We start from the raw sequence: 20,592 nt of genomic DNA, 5'->3' as shown, positions 1-20,592 counted from the left end.
TATTCTACAGTGGCTTCTTGGGAAGGTATGGACTCCAGAAGTATTCTAGCAGCAGCAACTTGGTCCACTGTCCATACATTTATGAAGCACTACAAGCTGGATACCTTTTCTAAATCCAGACCAGGCTTTGCAAGGACTATTCTCCAGAGGCTGCTGGACCCTTATACTTCTTTCTCCTTCCATGTTGGCTAAGCTTTGGGAATCTACCCATATGCCAGTAATGCAGTGTGTTTGTTGAGCATAGTATAGTTTCATAAGTCTTACTTAGCTGCAACAGTAATATGCTGGCAGTACCCACCCACCATCCCCCTTTTTTGGATGCATATAATTTGGTTTTGTAACTGTCATTGTTAGGTTATGCTCAGTGGCTTTTTTATTGAGTGTGTGTGTGGGGGGGGGGTGCTTGGTTTTGAGCAGTATGTGTTCACAAGTTTGCCTTTTCATCTTCTCTTCCTTATGAACCGTAGAAAACTGAAAGGGTCCTGTCTGTGGGTCTGAAAGGCAGTCCCTGTAGTCTCAAGTGATTGGTTCATCACACCCACATACAGGCAGGGCTCTGAGCTTTGGCAGCCTTCCAGGGATAAGGTAGCAGGGTACTACTACCCTTATGCTAGTAAGGTAGTATGTTCTATGAACATCTACTGTTACAGGTAAGCAGGACTTACATAACTATACTGTAACAGTCCTCATCTGAAGGGTGGCTGAAGTGTAAGTTTTCTTACCAAACCTGTCCAGAAATCTGCTTTTCCTGTTGTTTAGTAAGGGGTTCATGGATGCAGCCCCACCGTTTTCCTTGGCAAATTCAGTAGACACCATTGCTGGGTCCACCACTGGGTTTTTATAGAGGTACTTACAGGAGAATATTTCCCTCACCTTCAGTCACCAGTACTCTGGTATCAGAAGCTGTGGCCTGCTCATCAGCTTTAGACCCAACTGATGTCAGACTGTGAGGTGTGGGCTTGAGTCACAGTGGCCTCTGGAGGGATTGCACCAGAGGACTCCAGCATAACAGCTGTCAGACCAGGGGGCTGCAAAGCCACCTCACCTGCATCAATTTTGTGAAGGTTCCAGACATAGAAACATCCTCAGTGTGTCTGTTGTCTTTCTCCTTCAATGATTATTCTTATACTTTTTGGGGACAATGGCCTGGGAACCACTGAATGCCATAGCATGTGAAGGCCCTGCCCTACTGGAATGCTTATGCTGCTGAAGGGACTCAGCTCCATGTTTAAAAGGTTTGGAATTAAACTTAGCACAGAATGAACCATTAGAAACATCATGTTGTGGGCCAAAGCAAAAAATAAAAAATAAAAAAAAAAAACAGTAGGAATGAAAATCCTTGTGGGGAATCTGCTTCCCACAAAAAAATGCAGTTGTTAACTTTCCTGAACATTAATAATGAACAGTCACAAAAAGTAGAGAAAGAATATGCCTGATGCGGTACTTATCTGAAGCTCCTTAATGCTCTGATAGTTCAGTCTGACTGACAGACTGAAGATGCTAAGAAACATGAAGTGAGGTATCAGACTACACATCAAGGAAGAAATGAAGATGGCACCAGTATCCAGACTTTTTTCCACAGTGGATGTCCGCCAGCTGGGGATGGTGAAAGACTCTGGTATTCAAGCCATATGCAAACTTTTCTGCATTGCAGGAAATCCCAGGAATCATTAATGCAACATTGATTATGATGAACATCTAATCCTTGCAAACAAGTGGTGCACTGCAAAAGAGTTAAATGCAAAAAAGTATAATATTGTCACATTTGACAAACAGCTGTCATGTACAACTTAGAGCCTAGTCACTACCCCAGTCCAAACAAACACCATTGCCCAAGATCTTTGCACCTTGGTTGACAACTCTCTCTACTTTGACAAGTATGTAACATCAGTAATAAGAAAATCCTTCAGTGTAGCACAACTGTTATGTAAAGGCATCTCAGCCACTTCAAAAGAAGTTATCAACCCACTATACTCAGCTCTGATCAGGCCAAATATACAGTAGAATGTTCCCTTCATCACATAACTGGAAAGACCCCAGAAATTACTAACTAAAATGATTTGTGGTCTAAAGATCCTTGGTTATCAAAATAGGCTTGAAGTCTTGTCCCTGTACTTGTTTCTTGTAGACTCCTATGTGGAGATTTGGGCCTTAATTCCATAAAATTAAATGCCCATCCCTCCGTAATCTCTTACATCTGCAAAAGACAAGACTGTTTAAATCTCCACCAACATGTAAATAAAATACACTGGCGGGACAGGTATATTACCCAACATTTACCCCCTCTCTGGAACAAATCACCCTTACATGTAAAATAGCGGTGCACCCTCACATCTTTCAAAATGAACCCTGACAAATGGATGGGCATCACCAAATTCATTCCTGTCCTGATTTGGCCTTTTAGAAGTGGGAGTTACAGCATGAGGGTGGGTATTGGCATTATTCAAACTGTTTCTTAACTTACTTGCCTTGTAATCATATGATCCTATGACCATATACTAAGTCTACTGCCTTAACTTAGACATAGTAAGAAATGTCCACAAACTGCCTTCACATCTGAAAGTCTCTCGGCAAAAACAAAACATATAGCAGTCAGAATTAATAATACTTTGAGAAATACATTGACTGGATCAATAAACAAGGTAAGAGTAAACTAATTTGTTGAGTACTTCAGAAAATATAGCATTTTAAATGCAAGGTCAAGGTACATCTAAGTAGATACAGAGGGCACAGAATAACTGTTACAAATCAATGATCAGCAAAAGAATGATCCTAAGATCACATCAGAAATATCTTATCTTAACACAGAAGCCATAAAAATAACAATATGCAGCAATGTGTTTACTAGCCCTTGTCCTTGGTAGTTCTGATGAGGAGGGGGGCATGCAGAAGAGGTGACCAATAATAAACAGGGTAGGCAGCAGGTTATAGGTCCACTGTGCTACAATAGCACAGCAAGGAGCAAATAAGCTATTAGATAAGTAGGGAGTCAGTTTGCAGGAGCTGAGCCATAATTGGTGTGCTCTCTCTTGGCTCTGGAGTGAGTCCAGATGAAGTCCAAGGCATTCTTTGAAATCGACAGAAACGTGGGTGATTCTGTTCACTGTACTGCACTTTTAAACAGTGTATTACTGAATTGATTCCTGTTTTTACCATTTTGACTGTTTCGTTGTTTAATTCTTTCAACTGTTTGCTGTTTGGGAATGTTTTTCCTACACTTTCTTTTTTTCTAGTAGTTGTGCATTTTATGGCGTAGGCTGGATTTAGATTTGCTGAATCTAGACTGTTTAGCATTATCTGAGCACTAAAACCAGCCATCTTACATTGAGAGGGCACTCTGCACTCTTGTGGCAGAGGAGTGTAGCAAACTTGGAGATTGTTGGAATGGGGATCAGTACTGAACATTTCCATTGGCCAGCTTAGTTGAGGATTGCTTAGCTTGGCTTGTTATTTGAGGCAACCCATTTGTGGGGGCCTGTGCTCAGTTTGTAGGAGCTGCTCTGGGATTGGTGTGCTCTCTTTCTCTGGTCTCTGGGGTGAGTCCAGGCGAGATCCATGGTATCCTTTGAAATCTACAGAAAGATAGGTATTTTTATTCACTGTACTTCACTTTTAGACTGCGTTTTACTGAATTGCCGCCTACTTTTGACTGTTTTTAGCCGTTATGGCTGTTTTGCTGTTTCACGGTTTTGACTGTTTGCTGTTTGAGATTGTTTTTCCTGCACTTTGTGTTTTCTAGTGCTTATGTATTTTATAGCATGGGCTGGATTCAGATTTGCTGAGTCTAGATTGTTTGGCATTGTCTGGGCACTAAAACCAGCCATCTTACATTAAAAGGGCACCCTGCACCCTTGTGGCAGAGGAGTGTACCAAAGAACCCATCTGAGTTGGAGATTGTTAGAATAAGGCTCAGTATTCAGCATTTCCATTGGCCAGCTTGTTTGAAAATTGCTTAACTTAACTTGTATTTAGGCAGCACATTTGCAAGAGCCTGTGCTCAGTTACAGAGCTACTGTAGCACTGGTGTGCTCTTTCTGATCTCTGGAGTGAATCCAAATGAAATCCAAGGTATCCTTTGAAATCTACAGAAAAAATAAGTATTTTATTCACTGTACTGCACTTTTAAACTGTGTATTACTGAATTGCACCTACTTTTAACTGTTTTTAGCCATTTTAACTGTTTTGCTGTTTCACTGTTTCAAATGTGGGTCTATATTAAATCAACAAACACTTAAAATAGTGAACACTGATTTACTGACCCTTAAAGAGCTAAATCTGACAATCTCGAAGACACGGAACAGTGATTTTAATCTCTGTTCCAGGAAAAAAAAAAGTTCAAAACACAAATTAATTGGGGGGCATCACCTCCCACACACCCCCTACTTAAATATACCAACTCCGAGATCGCACCATAGTGGAGGAAATGGCAAAGCTCCAAAAACGGCCCATGTCTTCGAGATTGTCAGGTTTCGCTCTTAAAGCGTCGATAAATCAGCATTCTCTATTTTGAGTGTTCGCTGATTTAATATAGACCCTCAACTGTTGGTAGTTTGAGACTATTTTTCCTGCACTTTGTATTTTCTAGAACTTGTGTATTTTATAGAATAGGCTAGATTCAGATTTGCTGAATCTAGACTGTTTGGTATTATCTGAGCACTAAAACCAGCCATCTTACATTAAGAGGGCCACCTGCACCCTTGTGGCAGATGAGTGTAGCAAGGGACTAATCTGAGTTGGAGATTGTTGGAATAAGGCTCAGTCATGAGCATTTCCATTGGCCAGATTTTTGAAAATTGCTTAGCTTGTTTTAAAAAGGGTTCTCACAGTTGCTACATAAGCTGACCTCTCAACCGAACCAAATCTCTCGGTTTTTACTGGTTTTGAGGTCCAAATTAATGGGTTGCCACAATTCCTGAATAGCACCCCTTAATTTCCAAATTTCCCAGGTCATTCCCGGCTTTTTTTTTTATTTTGTTTTGTCTTTTTTAGACTAACATCATCGTGTGAAGGCGTGCACGGTGATGTCAGCTTCGTGAGCAGCCTGCCAGCTTGTCGGATTCGGCAGGGCTGCTCTCGTGAGTTTGTTTGTTTATTTACATTTTAGCAGCAGAAGTGCACATATTGCACTTGTCAGACTCGTCACACGTCACATCTCGCATGCTGCAACCTGCTGCTGCTGTAGGGAATAAAGAGAGAGGGGCAGCATGCCAATCCGGGACAGATGAGACAGAAGTGAACTTACTTAGTTTAGTTAACAGAACAGATTTGGAAGCCTGAGAGTGTGGCACAGCTCATAAAAGAGAAGACAGTGTTTTTTTCAATTTAAAATAAGTGGGGGGGTTTGTTGTCGTTCATTCATTGCTTGCAATTGCATACAGCATACTTGCTACTTGGTTGACAGTTGGAAGTTAGTTGGCAAACTTGGCAGAGTGGCACTTGCTTGCATAAAGTGAAGGTACTAGTGGGCAAACAACACAAGTCGAATGGACTATGAGCTGTGTGGTGGTGTATTCCTGGTTCAAGAAAGTAGGTCATTCTCTTCAATTCTTCTTCATCATGAAAAAATGTATTTCTTCTGCTGATGCTTCTTCCCCCGGCTCCTCCTGCACCTCCAGCACCAGCAGGTAGATAAAATAATTTAAAATCTAAAAGAAAAGAAAGAAAATGTTTATGTTTTGACTTTGGAGTCATTGTAGACTGCTGTGTCATCATGTTGTATTTGCAATGCATTATATATTGAAAAATAAGTTGGTAGGTTAGGTAATAGGTATAAATTTACTGATGAGTTGTGCTATTATAATGGATAGCATCAGATATGTAGCTGGAATCTCATTACCTAGTTCCAGAAATGTTGCATTTGGGTTTCTCAGTCTTATAACTAAACAATGCAGTGTGTCTAAACAAGCTGTTGGTGGTTATGTTCTGTAATCTCCATTTTTTCAGCTGTTATTTTCAAGTACTTGGAAGCTTCTAGTTTTCATTGTGACAAATGTTTGAGTTGCAGACAGTAATAGAATGCAATATGCTGTAGTTGAAGACGTTAATACACAGAGATACCACACAGATAAATGCATTGATGAAAATATTTTTTACAGACTTTATGCAGATGATATCAAATTTGGGAAAATTACTGTAAATGAGGAAGATCAGTATAATGATGATCGAGCCGAGGAAGACATGGTCATGCTGATCTGACTGGGGCACTGAGCATACTTAGGTAGGGGCTTGGGAGATGTAGGTAACAGGCTATTATTACTGCTGAAGGTCAGCTGATGTAAGAGTAATTAAATATACAGAAATGGAAGTCTCTGATGGCTACTAGCTTTGCAACAGTAAACTAGCAGAGTAGATCGCTGTGTCCAGAGTGGCGGGCTTGTTATATTATAGTTACCCAGATTTGAAATGCAATATTTCAGAATGTTGTAGTCTTAGTTAAGTCTGTGCTATGTTTGTGTATGTAAGGGTCCTTTATGGAACTCTGGAGCTAGCAATGCAGATAACTAGTGGCTCGTATCATACTGCACAGTTATGTTTGTAATGTATGAATAGATTGCAGTTATAGGTGTTTACTGTAAGCAAGTGCACTGCATTTGTATAATGCAAGTTGTGACTGTTTAATGAAATCTCAGAACTGTTATCAACTTACACAACAGTTTGTACAATGTTGCTAGGCTCTGGTCCACATGCAAAATGAGTTTATTTTTTCTGAAGTGTCTCATGCCAAGTCCTAAGCTTGCACTCTCTCTTGTATGGCAGGGGGAGAGACAAATCTTCAAAACAGCACAATGTCTACCCTTTTCAGCACAAACCCTGGGATCATAAGTGAATTAAATTAGTCAGTGAATGAAAATCATGGCAAATTGGTGGCTTGAGTAATGGTATAGTGTGAGTGTTTGGGTTTGGGTTAAAATTCGGACTAAGGGAATGGGGAGAGTGTGCCTTAAGGCAAGAGGTATGTGTGTGAGGGGCACTGGGGGGTTTGGAACTTAGAAGTAATGTGTAGGGTTGGGATTAAAGGCACCCTTTGTGTCGTAATCTAACTCTAGCCCTTTAGATTACCTTACCAAAGACCCTTCCCTAACTGTAGTGTTGGTGTATTTAAGTGAACAATCATTTGGCACTATTGGGAATGGTACATGCACTGCAAAGATGTTCAGAGCTCCTGTAGCACCTGGATTAGATTAATCAAAGCTCTGCATAAGATGCATACCTCTCAACCTTTCAGTGCAAGAAATCTGGACAAAGCCAAAAGGCCCAAAAATAGGGACAGAATTTAAATATTGCTCCTATAAACTTAGAAAGTTACTAGAATAACAGGCTTTGCATTTTTCTAAAAGAGCACTGTATTTTAGTTTTGCACAAGTTCAAATATTAATATAAATAAAACACTATTCTTATTATTATTTTGTGTTTCATGATCATATTTTGGAGTGGATGGGGCTACATAATTATGTATGCAAATTTTATGTTAACCAGCATACAGATTTGCACCTATTTTTTATGGGCTTTGTCCAGATTTTTGATGTTTCTGGGTTGAAAGGTATGTACATAAGCCCCACATTTGCATGGGTTTGTGCCTGTTCTAACACAGCCTGGTGACCATCCACTGCTCTACTATCTTTATCTGAGCAATCCAACGCATCTGTTCACACATAGCACACCTTTGTGCAGCACAGCGCAGTGGAGGTAACCACTGGCAGTTATAGATGCAAAAGCTAAAGTAGATTTATTTTCCCTTAGAAGCTGCCTGTGCTCCAACTGAGGAGTCCCTTAAATTGCACTTACCTACTTGGAGAACACCTCAGCTGGGCCTTATACAGCATTTGCCAATTTAACTGAAATTTCCTAATCCCTAGTAGTCTCATACCCCTTGAGAGCCCCAATAGTATTGACCCTGCATTAAGTCCCCAATTAAACCACATCCTTCCTCATTAAAGTAAGAAAATTTACAGCTAGTATTATGGATGGTCAGTTCTCCTCCATTTCTTCTGCCAACCTGATTGACATGGGTATCCTGAGGCGGTGTAGCAATTGCCTCATGTACACTTACAACCCATTACTCCTAAACCACTCAAGCTCAATTTGTGAGTGATGCATATACACTAAGAATTTGGAATCCTTGCTTTCTCATTCACAGAACAGTGACACTGAACAGGTTGTCAGCCCACATACTACACCTTTTGCACAAACCATGCTGTTAACACATAAACCATCATATGCGGAGGTACACACCAGAAATTTACGTAAACACCAAAGACTTCCAAAACACAAATATTCTGCACCTAATACAGTACCTACAGCACTCAATACACATAAAACTGCAAGCACAAGTGTCTCATCAAACAAGCCCCTAAGGCAAAGCACATCTAAACCAAATTTTTTGGTCGTAGGCAACTCTATAGTGAGACACACAGATGTCCCACTCACCAGGCTGGACAAAGGGAAAGTTACAGTCAGCTGTCTATCAGGTGCCAGGATTCACCAGATCACACATGCATGCAAGTCACTCCATAAGAAGTATCGTTATGACTCCGTCATAGTGCATGTTGGTCAAAATGACTTGAGAAGTACCTCACTGAACTATATGAAGAGAGACACGACTGAGCTTTCTGAATATGTGTCTCAAGCAGGTATGTCCCTAGCCTTGAGCAGCGTATTACTTTCACCTAAGATGATGCCACAATATAAACAAAAAATGATTTAATAATTGGCTTAGTTTCTGGTGTCATTCTAAGGGGATCCAGTATCTGTCAGCCTGGGATGACATGGTAGATAGACCATACTGCTTTGCCAGAGAGATGGTCTTCATCTGTCACCTCTGGGATTTTGGTTACTGGCTAAGGCTCTTGCCTTCCCCATGGTGTCTTTTTTAGGCAATGTCACAACAACAAAATTCCTGACGTAAAAATATCTTTAAAAAGTAACCTCAAGGTTATGCTGCTAAATGCTAGGAGTCTAAACCTAAAACTGCAATAAATGGAAGCAGCCCTCACCTTAGAAGATGCTGAAATCTGTGCAGTTGCAGAGACTTGGTTTAAGGCCATGGAAAGCACCCCAGCCATACTAGGTTATAATGCCTTCCACACATTCACACCACAGAATGAAAGTGCGAGAACTAATGGAGGTGAAGCATCAATATTCATCAAAGATAAATACACCTCTAGACTGGTAAAACAAAACAATTGCCTTGAACTAATCCAGGTCCAATTGACTTTAGGTAAGACCCCTTTCCAAGTTATTGCCAGTTATAGGATCCCCTCAGTGAACCAGGATACCCACACTGCATACTTGGATCTACTTGAATCACTCAAGATACAACCAAGCACCCTGGTTTTAGTTGGCTTTAACTACCCATCCATAGATTGGGTAAATTATACATATACTAACACATCTGCCCAAAGGTTCTTGGGCTTCATCAACTCCAATGCCCTGGACTAGTCGGTTGACACCCCCACAAGGGACCCAAGCTCTGGATCTGGTACTCACTAACATGCGTGATCGTTGCACCAACCCATGTGTGGGCTCTCCCTAGTGAGGTCTGATCATAAATCATTCGCGTTAGAATTAACAATAACATCTGACCCCAAATTAGGCGCCACTAGACTAAAAAATTTCTCCCAAGGCCAATTACAACCTAATACGTGACGGCATTAATAGCCTCTTAGGGCCTGCCCTCCTCACTGATGGCATGGACATCTATACTTGGATTTACACCAATGCCTTGTATAAGCACCCATACAATTGTACTGACTCAGCCGTACCTGATTTGATCAAAACAAGATCCTCAACAAAGAAAATGTCTGCCTGGTGGACATCCACCATTAACAGGTTATACAATACGGGGAAGAAGTTGCTTTCCAAGAGCAAGAAGGAATGGTCTCTGAATTAGAAGCATTTCCTCCTCGGCTTAACCTAGCACAAAAGACACCTCATAAGGCATTATAAAGCTAACCTTGAATCCAAATTAGCTTCCTTCCCTAAGGATAACCATAAGGCGTTCTTTATCTATGTCATAAACCTTAAAGGAAAAACCCAGATCTGCGCAGAACTGGTTGTTAATGGCACATATACTGATCCCAGAGAAATAGCCAACCTGCTAGCTGACAGATTCAGTGGAAACTTCTTCCCCTTGTCCCCACCATGTCTCCCAAAGCATCCCTACCACCTGCCCTCCAACTAGTATCTCCAAGGAGCAGGTTGTAGACACTATCTCCAAAGCTTAAAACACACCCTCTATGAGACCTGATAATATCCCAGGTTGCATTATAAATGGATTAAAACAGTAACTATCTGCACTGCTGGGTGCTCTTTTTAACCACAGTCTAAGCACTGGTTTTGTACCTGCAGAATGGAAATCAGCAACTGTCATCCCATTAAATAATGGAGGCACCTCCTAACCAACTGAGAACGGTCACTGCAATTCGTCAAAGTAACAAAACAGGAAAGCCTTATTGAGTAATGAATTTATTTGAAGTGATTTTCATTTGCTTAACAAGCAAACTTCTTCAGAAATCATATCACCATTTAAAACACATATAAATAGTCACAGCTGTTACTGGTTAACCAATCAAATTGCCCAAAATCACTTTACCACGTTCTTAAAGGCATATTGGATATATTAGTACTTTACTCTAAACAGTAAACGTACTATTGCATACCTATTCCTATCCATAAGTAACAACTAAATTACAAAAATGTAAAAATAAAAATATATATAACATGATGAAAACATTAAATTCACCAATTAATAAATACATATAAAAACAAACAATCAATGTACAACTGGGTTAATACTACAAAACTCCACTTTATCGCTTTAAACTCTTCAGTTTTAAAATACTGCTTATAGAGCATGTCTCGTTCAAGCCTGAATAATTATAAGCATTTAATCTAATCTGCCAGGCTAACTCCAATTCTTCCAGACATAATGGAGCAGGGCCACCTCTTATGTCTTGGTGAACCTGGTCGATGACCAAAAATTTAAAGCTGTGATTTACATAACTTTGAACATGCTTGGCTAAAGCATTGTCCTGCTTCTTCCTACTGATGGCATACTGATGTTCATACATTCTTTCAGGAGCCTCCGTTCCGTTTTGCCAACATAAAATGCAGGACAATTTTGACATTTAGCCAAGTAAACCACCATGTTTGAATTACAATTATACTTTGATTTTAATCTAAAATGAAACCCTCCCTCTTTAAACAAATTCGTAACATCCACATACTTGCAATAATTGCAGTTTTGACATTTATACATCCCTGTTGTTTTAAGGAAAATCCGACATTGTTGTTTAATTAGTGCTTTCAAGTTTTTAACTCTCCTAAATATAACTCTAGGCCTTTCACCCATTTTAACACAAATATTAGGGTTAGTTCTAAACAAACCCCAGTTTTTCTGGATGATGTCCATACAGGAGCAACTATGTATGTTATATGTAGTGATGAAACTCGGCCCAAAAAAGCTAGAAACAGCAGGAGTGTGTTCTATATTGTTTGACAAATCTAAATCTAAAATTATTGGCTGCTCAGTAAACCCTTGTTTAATACATAGTAAGGGTTTATATATACTGTTGGATCTCTTGTATTTAACTTTGTCTATTAAGTTGTCTATCAAGCTTTCAGGGTAAGCCCTATGCAGCAACATACATTTCAATAATTGACATTCTTCCATGAAATCTTGGTCCTGGCTGACAATATGTGCGGCTCTCACCAGTTGACCCTTAATAACGGATCGCTTCTGGTGATATGGGTGACAACTTGAGAAATGTAAAAATGAATTAGAATATGAACTTTTTCTGTAAATATTAGCTACAAAACATCCTAGTTCACTATTCTTGGATAACCAAATATCAAGGTATGCTATTGCTTCCGTATCATATGTAGCAGTGAACTGTAGAAACTGAGTTGACCCATTGAATTGATTCAAGATGGAATTACTAATCTCAGCGTCACCATTAAGAAGGATGAAAATATCATCCAGATAGTGGGTGTAAAAAACTATCTGCTCATTATGACCTGTGTTTTTAAACACATATTCCAGTTCCCAGTGAGCCATTACTAAATTCGCTATACTTGCCCCACATGGGGAACCCATGACGACACCAACTTTTTGCAAGTAAAACTTGTCGCCAAACATGAAAAAATTGTTGTCAAGTATAAGCTCTAGCAATTCAGTAACTAATACAATCTCATTTATGGAAGCGCCATTTTTCTTTAATACCAAGCTAACCCATTCAATCCCTATATCATGGGGAATACATGTATGTAAATCCTTCACATCTACTGTGAGGAAATTATAATTCATATTAAATTCCAAAGCATCTATTTTCTTAAGGAATAACCATGAGTCTTTACATATTTGATGTTCCTGAATCAAATATTTTTATAGTATTGAATCAACAACCTTGGCACATGAATATGTTGGAGACCCACGACCATTCACTAAAGGTCTCATGGGGGGATTTATCATATTTTTATGAAGCTTTGGTATATCAAACATGCAGGGGTATCTAGGGTATGTCGTGGACATATAGTTGTAAATATTTTGTTCAACTCTACCCTCTATAAACATGTCTTCGATGCTATTCTTGATTAAACTATATGCTCTATTATTATACCACACAAAGGAAAAACTCCGTTGCAACTTTGTAGAAAGCTTTTAATCCAACAAGATGTGATTACATCCAATAACACAGGAAACACACTGCTATTGTCTTCTCTAGCGCCTCGGCAAATAGCCTTTACAGAGTAGATAGTTCACTAAACTGAACAAGTAACACCCCTTTTAAACATCTACTATCATACATTAATTACTTCCAATTATTCAATCAGCCATTTGATTCGTTTTTTAAAAAAAGAAAAAATGGAAAGTAGAAAAAATAAAATGCATAAAATACTGTATTCTCAATACTTTCAAATTTTCCACCTTACCCCCATGATACTTTCACCAGATTAATGACATCACATTTGAAACGAAGGGAATATATAATTGTAATTTTGTGGCGGTAATATATGGAATTGAGTGTACCTGCAAAAAGTTTTATGTGGGAGAGACGAAAAGAACATTGGCTTGTAGGATTAAGGAACATGTCAGGGATATTTTGAAAAATAAGGAAACCAGTCCTTTGGCAGTGCATTTTCAAAAGTATCATGGGGGTAAGGTGGAAAATTTGAAAGTTTCAGTGTTAGATAGTATTGAGAATACTAAGTATTTAAATGATAAGTCCATAAAACAAATATTAAGGAAAAAGGAATTATATTTTATATTAAAATTTAATACGCTCAAACCTAATGGTTTGAATAATGACTGTTCATGGAAAAGTTTGCTGTAATTAGTGTTTGTTAAAAACACAGCATTTTATGCATTTTATTTTTTCTACTTTCCATTTTTTCTTTTTTTAAAAAACGAATCAAATGGCTGATTGAATAATTGGAAGTAATTAATGTATGATAGTAGATGTTTAAAAGGGGTGTTACTTGTTCAGTTTAGTGAACTATCTACTCTGTAAAGGCTATTTGCCGAGGCGCTAGAGAAGACAATAGCAGTGTGTTTCCTGTGTTATTGGATGTAATCACATCTTTTTGGATTAAAAGCTTTCTACAAAGTTGCAACGGAGTTTTTCCTTTGTGTGGTATAATAACAAGTGTTCGAGATTCTTTGTGGTTTTTGGTATATGCTCTATTAACTTCTGACCATGAGCTCAAAATATAGGCAGGGTTGTCAAGTAATTTTTCTATACGCTCATGGTAGTCTACACTGTCAAAGACTACAAGACCAACACCTTTGTCTGGTTTACAAATACGAATGTCTTGAGTTTTAATGTAATCAAGATAGTCGTATTCAGTTTTGTTTATGTTCTGGTTACTGTTGGTACTAAAATCTTGTTTCAGGCCTTGTCTAATATCCAATTCACATAGCTGTTCAAAGATTTGTAACAACGGGTGTAAAGGAGGGTTATAAGTACTTGGTATATTGAATTGGTCAATACCAGATTCATTAGTACTACCACCCATCATTAAGTTAAAATTTAACTTTCTAGTAAAGATTTTAATATCAATGACTGGTTTTACTAAGTCAAGCTTTTGTGCTGGAACATAAGTATACCCTTTAGATAGAAAATCAACAATGTCAGGAGAAATGACCGCTGATGAAAAGTTGTACATTTTAAAATCTCCTGTCGTGTTAGTAATAATGACAGGTTTAGCAATGATAGGTCCAACAGAGTGTTCAATAAATTCACTGCAGGTATCAAGGACAATGTGGTCAACTTCAACCAAATCTGGATCTAAAGTGTAAGTTCCCAAACATAAGCAAGGGGCAGGCATTGCTACAGAGTGGTCAATTGTAACAAAAGTTATGCCTTGCGTTTGTTGAACTTTTGTTGAGACTTGTTCTGTTGATAATTGTTCTGTTGTTTCGGTCTTGCGCCCGTATAATTGGCAAGCCGAAAATTTTCACTTTGATTTTGGTTTAGTTAACCACTCTTATTCTGTCCTTGGTGAAGGTTTTGCAACCTTTCACTCCTCCTGGTCTCTGTTTGCCCATCTGAATTAACATTGGTGTGTGAGTTAAAATTACTATGATTTAAGACGTTAGACAAAGGCATTCGGTTCTCCTGTGAATGCTGGTTATTATCTATTGTATTGCCATTATTGACAAGAACTGGTGAGTTAGGCACTATAGGACCTTGCCAGACCTGAGCCACAGAAGGTACAGGATAAGCTGTGCCCTCCTGGTAGGCCTTACAGCCACGATCTAGTTTTTTAACTTTATTGCCTTTTAATTTAGCCAGATATTGATCAATACTGGAGAAAACACGGGCGTATTTGTATTTGTACCTAGAGAATTCTGCATCCAATTTAATGCTAGTGTCCAGTTCATTTACTTTAACACTTAATTCATCAACCCAAATAGTGTAATGCTTGACCATAAGTTCTAAAAGGTCAAAGCCTTGATGGTCGAATAATCCCACAAGTTCGTTATGAAACACTGAGTTAATAACTAGCCCAGTTGGAAACTGATAATGACGTAGACCTTTTGGCACTAATTTCCACATTAAACATTCACGGAAATAAGATATTTCAAGTTGCAGTTTCTTTAATTTGACTAACTGGTTATCTAACGATTTAAGTTTGGCCACAATGTCAAAGTACAAGTTATTATTGCCTCTGTTTTCTCCTTGTAGTTCAACATTCAAGTTGATGGAACCAGAAAACAAACAACCTTCGGAAATCCAATTCTTAAATTCTGGAAGACCAAGTGTACTATTGCCACCATTAAAAGGCGCATTAGTTGTAGAACGAGGTGGATGAGTTTGTAATCCCCTTGATACATGATTATTGCTGTCTACTGGTAACATGCCAGTAATTAAAACAGGGTTGCCTACTGCCACAACCTACTGAAGGCACCTCCACAGACCCTGGGAACTATAAACCCATAAGCCTGACCAGCCTAATCTGCAAGGCTATGGAAAGAATAACATGGACATTATCAACAAAGATATAGGAGGCCTTCAAACACTTGACCTGACCGAGTCTGGCTTTGTTAAAGAAAGATCATGTCTCTTGAACTTGGTGGACTTCTTTGAGATGGGCACCAATGCCCTGGACGAATGCAAATCTGTGTATATACCCTACCTGGATGTGGCCAAGGCCTTTCACACTATTCCCTACTCAGGCATCATTAATAAACTCACCCGGCTGGAGATCAACCTGTATATTGTCAGATATGTTGCAAACTGGCTCACCAATATAACAGACACAGTCAAAATACCTCCATCAACAGACCTGTAACCAGTGGTGTTCCATAGGCGTCTGTGCTGGAGCCCCTATTGTTTCTAATCAACTTCTTGGAAATACAGACTAAAACAAAAGTCATATGGCTGACAAAGTTTGCTGATGACTGCAGACTGGGTGCAGTCATTGAGTCCCCAAATGATGTCAACATCCTACAAGAGGGACTTACACAGACAAATGACTGGTGCCAGAGTCATGAGCTAAAACTCAATGGAAAAAATGCATTATTATCCCCTTTGGCAAGGGTAACATCCCTGCACATTACAACAATAATAACAACACCCAAAGCATGCAAACAGTGGTGAGAGATTTGGACACACAGGTTGACAGCATTCCTTCTTTTGACCACTGCATTTCCACATTGATAAGAAAGGCTTTCTACATCGCCCACCTTATAAGTAAGGGCATTGCATCCAGAACAAAAGAAGTTATAACCCCCCTGTACTCCTCACTCATCAGGCCAATAATAGAGTACAATGCTACCTTTGGTATGTACCTTACCAGGCACCTGCAGTAACTGGAAAGACCTCAAAGGCTTCTTACAAAGAAAATTCAGGGTCTTCAGCATATGTCATACATTGACAGACTGATATCACTGTCACTATAATCTGTGTCTTACAGACTACTCCAAGGTGACCTCTGCCTTGCATATAAAGCAATCTCAGATCCTACTCTAATGGAAATGCTGCACATTTATAAATCACATGGTATAAGATGCACTCTCTCTAGGGAATGCAACCTAGTCTGTGACATCAACAGGACTTGCTGGAGAGACAAGATATGTCTCACAAAGGTTACCTCTCCTCTGGAACAAGCTTCCAATTCAGGTGAAGCAGAGCCTCTCACTGACCCTATTTAAGCATAATTTGGATGACTGGATGGGAAACCGCAAATTCACCCATGTCCCGGTGAGTTTCACCTGTGTCCCTCTTGAACAGGGGCAGTAGTTGTTGACTTAGATCCGCTTAATACCTTGATATTCTTGGGAACAGGGATTCTACTTGGCTAGGCTTGTAGGGCCATTAGCCTAGTAACCTCCTATGATCGTATGATAAGAGCAATCATATCTAAGTTGTTTTGAGTGGCTCCATTTGCACAAAAAATACCACAAACATACTCATGCATGAAATGGTGATTCAGATATTAGTTTTGTAAAAATTACTAGTTTATTGATTATGGAGTTATAATAAAAACAGAGGTATTTATTTGTCACGGGGAACAGACTGGATTAAAGCAACTTTTTGAAGAAAGATACTGAATGAGGGAAAACTTTCATATTACATTTTTAGTTAGTAGGGAAATAATACCAGTATTTGGCAGCAGAGGGAGTTCTAACACTGAAGTAAACAATCAAGTACATTCGGATAGAAACAACTCTGATCCAAAACAATACCAAAACAGCAAAATCTTCAGAAGTCAGGAATCGAAAAACAGGAACCAAAGTCAAATCCAAAAGCAAATTCTTTATTCTCCAGTGCCTCAGTGTAACCACCTTTCAAGAGTATACATTCTCACTGAAAGAATGGATATATATATATATATACTCATAGCAATTAAACAATTAATTAAACAATTATGTTCAAAAAAGTTTTAAAGCAGACACCTCCAGTTTATTTCATTATTCAGTCCACAGGGTGTCATTGTATTGTATTTCAAAATAAAAATACTTTCCTTATATTGTAAGTTATATTTCAAAGCATTTTCATCATTACAAAGACATTTCACACTTTCTAAAACTGTTCCTGTTAAAAGTGAAGCATCACTATTATGATAAACACTAAAATGTGTGGCAATAAATTTATTTCCCTTTTATGTCTTATGTCTCTAATGTGCTCACCTAACCTAATACGAAACTCTCTTTTAGTTTCACCTATATAATATAATCCACAGGGACAGTGTAAAGCATACACAACTCCCTTGCTTCTACAGGTAAAACTATCTCTTACTGTGAACCTAATGTTGTTAATATAATTAAATGTTCTAACTATATTCCTACAAACACTGCATCTACTGCAACATCTTGTACCAAATTCACTTAGTGGTCTTGGTAAACAAAATTTTGGCATTACAAATTTACCATGTACCACCATATCTTTCAAATTTCTTCCCCTTTTATAGGAGAATAAAGGTTTTTGTGGCAAAATGTGCATCAACACCTTGTCTTTCACAAAAAATTCCAAAAATGTTCCACTACATCCTTTATGTCTCCACTTTTTACATTATATGTAGAGACAAAATAAATATCCTTACAAGTTTTATCACTGGTTGCCAGATGATATTTCTTATAATGGTGATGTTCACCATTATTACATTTATTCCTTACCATATTATTCTCCTTTTTTACCTTCATAAGGGCATTCTCTAAAATATTCACACTGTACCCTCTTTTCAAAAACATATTATATGTGATATCCCATTCCCTTTGTAGATTTTCTTGTGTGTTACATAATCTAGATACCCTTGCCAATTCCCCATAAGGGAGAGCTTCCAAAGTATGTACAGGATGGCATCTAGATGCATGAAGGTATTGATTACCATCTATAAACTTCCTATGTATATTTGATATCATTTTACCATGTTCTGTACCCTCCAAAACAAGATCCAAGAATATTACTTTGTTTCCCTTCTGTATTCTATCAAATTCTAACCCAAATGGGTTACCATGTAAGTCTGTCAAAAATTCATTAACTGAATCAAAACCACCATCACAAATAAAAATCAAATCATCTATGTAACGAAAATAAAATAACACATTACATTTCATAAAATTTAATTCAAATAAGAATTTCCTTTCAAAAAAATTCATAAACAAATTGGCATACATGGGGGCAAAAGCTGCCCCCATTGCTGTACCCTGTTTCTGCCGATACAAAACATCATTAAAAATAAAATAATTATTCTTTAAACAGAAATCCAACAAATCTACTATGAAATCAACAGAAGGGTTGTCTTTTAAAGAAGATCTCACTGCATTGAGGCCATCATCATGTCTAATAGAAGTATATAGACTTTTAACATCCATAACCAACCAATACATTTTGTTGTTCCAAGAGATAGAAGACATTTTATTTAAAAATTCCATACTATCTTTGATGTAAACTGGAGATTTAACTACATATGGTAAAAATATTCTATGTAAAATCAAACCAGTGTTATGTAGGAAATAGTTGCAGGCTGAAATGATGGGTCGACCTGGGGGGTTATGTAAGTTCTTATGTATTTTTGGTAAACAAAAGAATACAGCTAGGTCCTTTCTATCATTGTCTAACCTATTCCTCACATCCTTCTCTGTAAAAACCCCCAGCCTGACTCCCCTGTCCAACATGTGTTTAAATTTTGTAACAGCCTTTTGATAATGAATCATATTGCTTCTTTCATATGTTGTTTCATCCTGCAAATGATTCATACACATCTCAAAATATTGCACAACACTCATTATAACAATTTTGTTTCCCTTATCGGAAGGTTTAATAATAATATCCTTCCTGTCACATAATTCTTTTAAAGCACTCCATTCTTTATAAGTTAAGTTATATAAACTATTACATCTATTCCATTTCATATTTCTACATATATTCTCACATTCAAATTTAATCATGGAGCCATAATGAATAGCTCTCTGGTTAATAAAAGGCGGAATAAATTTGTTAGAAGAAGCTACATAAGACATATCTATTGCATTGCCAACAATAGGAAATTGCACATCATCATTACTTATACATTCATCACATGAATAAAAGCTATCTTCAGATTCACATGAAGAAAAACCTTCATGTGCAGAATTAGAACATCCTTGGTCCCTGCTAAAATGAACTTTCAAATGTATCTTCCTAAGAAATTTAAAGATATCTTGCTGTATCAAATATTCTTTAGGAAAAACAGTAGGTATAAACTTTAAACCTAAACATAACACAGCAAACTGTTCATCAGACAAATCACAACCAGATAAATTTAGAACAATACTTTTATCATTAAAGTCATTACTGTTTAAATTTCTTGTTGTTATATTGTTATCCAAATTTAAACACATGTTGGACAGGGGAGTCAGGCTGGGGTTTTTTACAGAGAAGGATGTGAGGAATAGGTTAGACAATGATAGAAAGGACCTAGCTGTATTCTTTTGTTTACCAAAAATACATAAGAACTTACATAACCCCCCAGGTCGACCCATCATTTCAGCCTGCAACTATTTCCTACATAACACTGGTTTGATTTTACATAGAATATTTTTACCATATGTAGTTAAATCTCCAGTTTACATCAAAGATAGTATGGATTTTTTTAATAAAATGTCTTCTATCTCTTGGAACAACAAAATGTATTGGTTGGTTATGGATGTTAAAAGTCTATATACCTCTATTAGACATGATGATGACCTCAATGCAGTGAGATCTTCTTTAAAAGACAACCCTTCTGTTGATTTCATAGTAGATTTGTTGGATTTCTGTTTAAAGAATAATTATTTTATTTTTAATGATGTTTTGTATCGGCAGAAACAAGGTACAGCAATGGGGGCAGCTTTTGCCCCCATGTATGCCAATTTGTTTATGAATTTTTTTGAAAGGAAATTTTTATTTGAATTAAATTTTATGAAATGTAATGTGTTATTTTATTTTCGTTACATAGATGATTTGATTTTTATTTGTGATGGTGGTTTTGATTCAGTTAATGAATTTTTGACAGACTTACATGGTAACCCATTTGGGTTAGAATTTGATGGAATACAGAAGGGAAACAAAGTAATATTCTTGGATCTTGTTTTGGAGGGTACAGAACATGGTAAAATTATATCAAATA

The sequence above is a fragment of the Protopterus annectens genome, chromosome 8.part0, assembly GCF_019279795.1.
Source record: "Protopterus annectens isolate FY-2018-M chromosome 8.part0, PAN1.0, whole genome shotgun sequence".
Classification (NCBI taxonomy): domain Eukaryota; kingdom Metazoa; phylum Chordata; order Ceratodontiformes; family Protopteridae; genus Protopterus; species Protopterus annectens.
The sequence above is the reverse complement of the archived record's forward strand: the minus strand, read 5'-3'. Positions refer to the sequence as shown.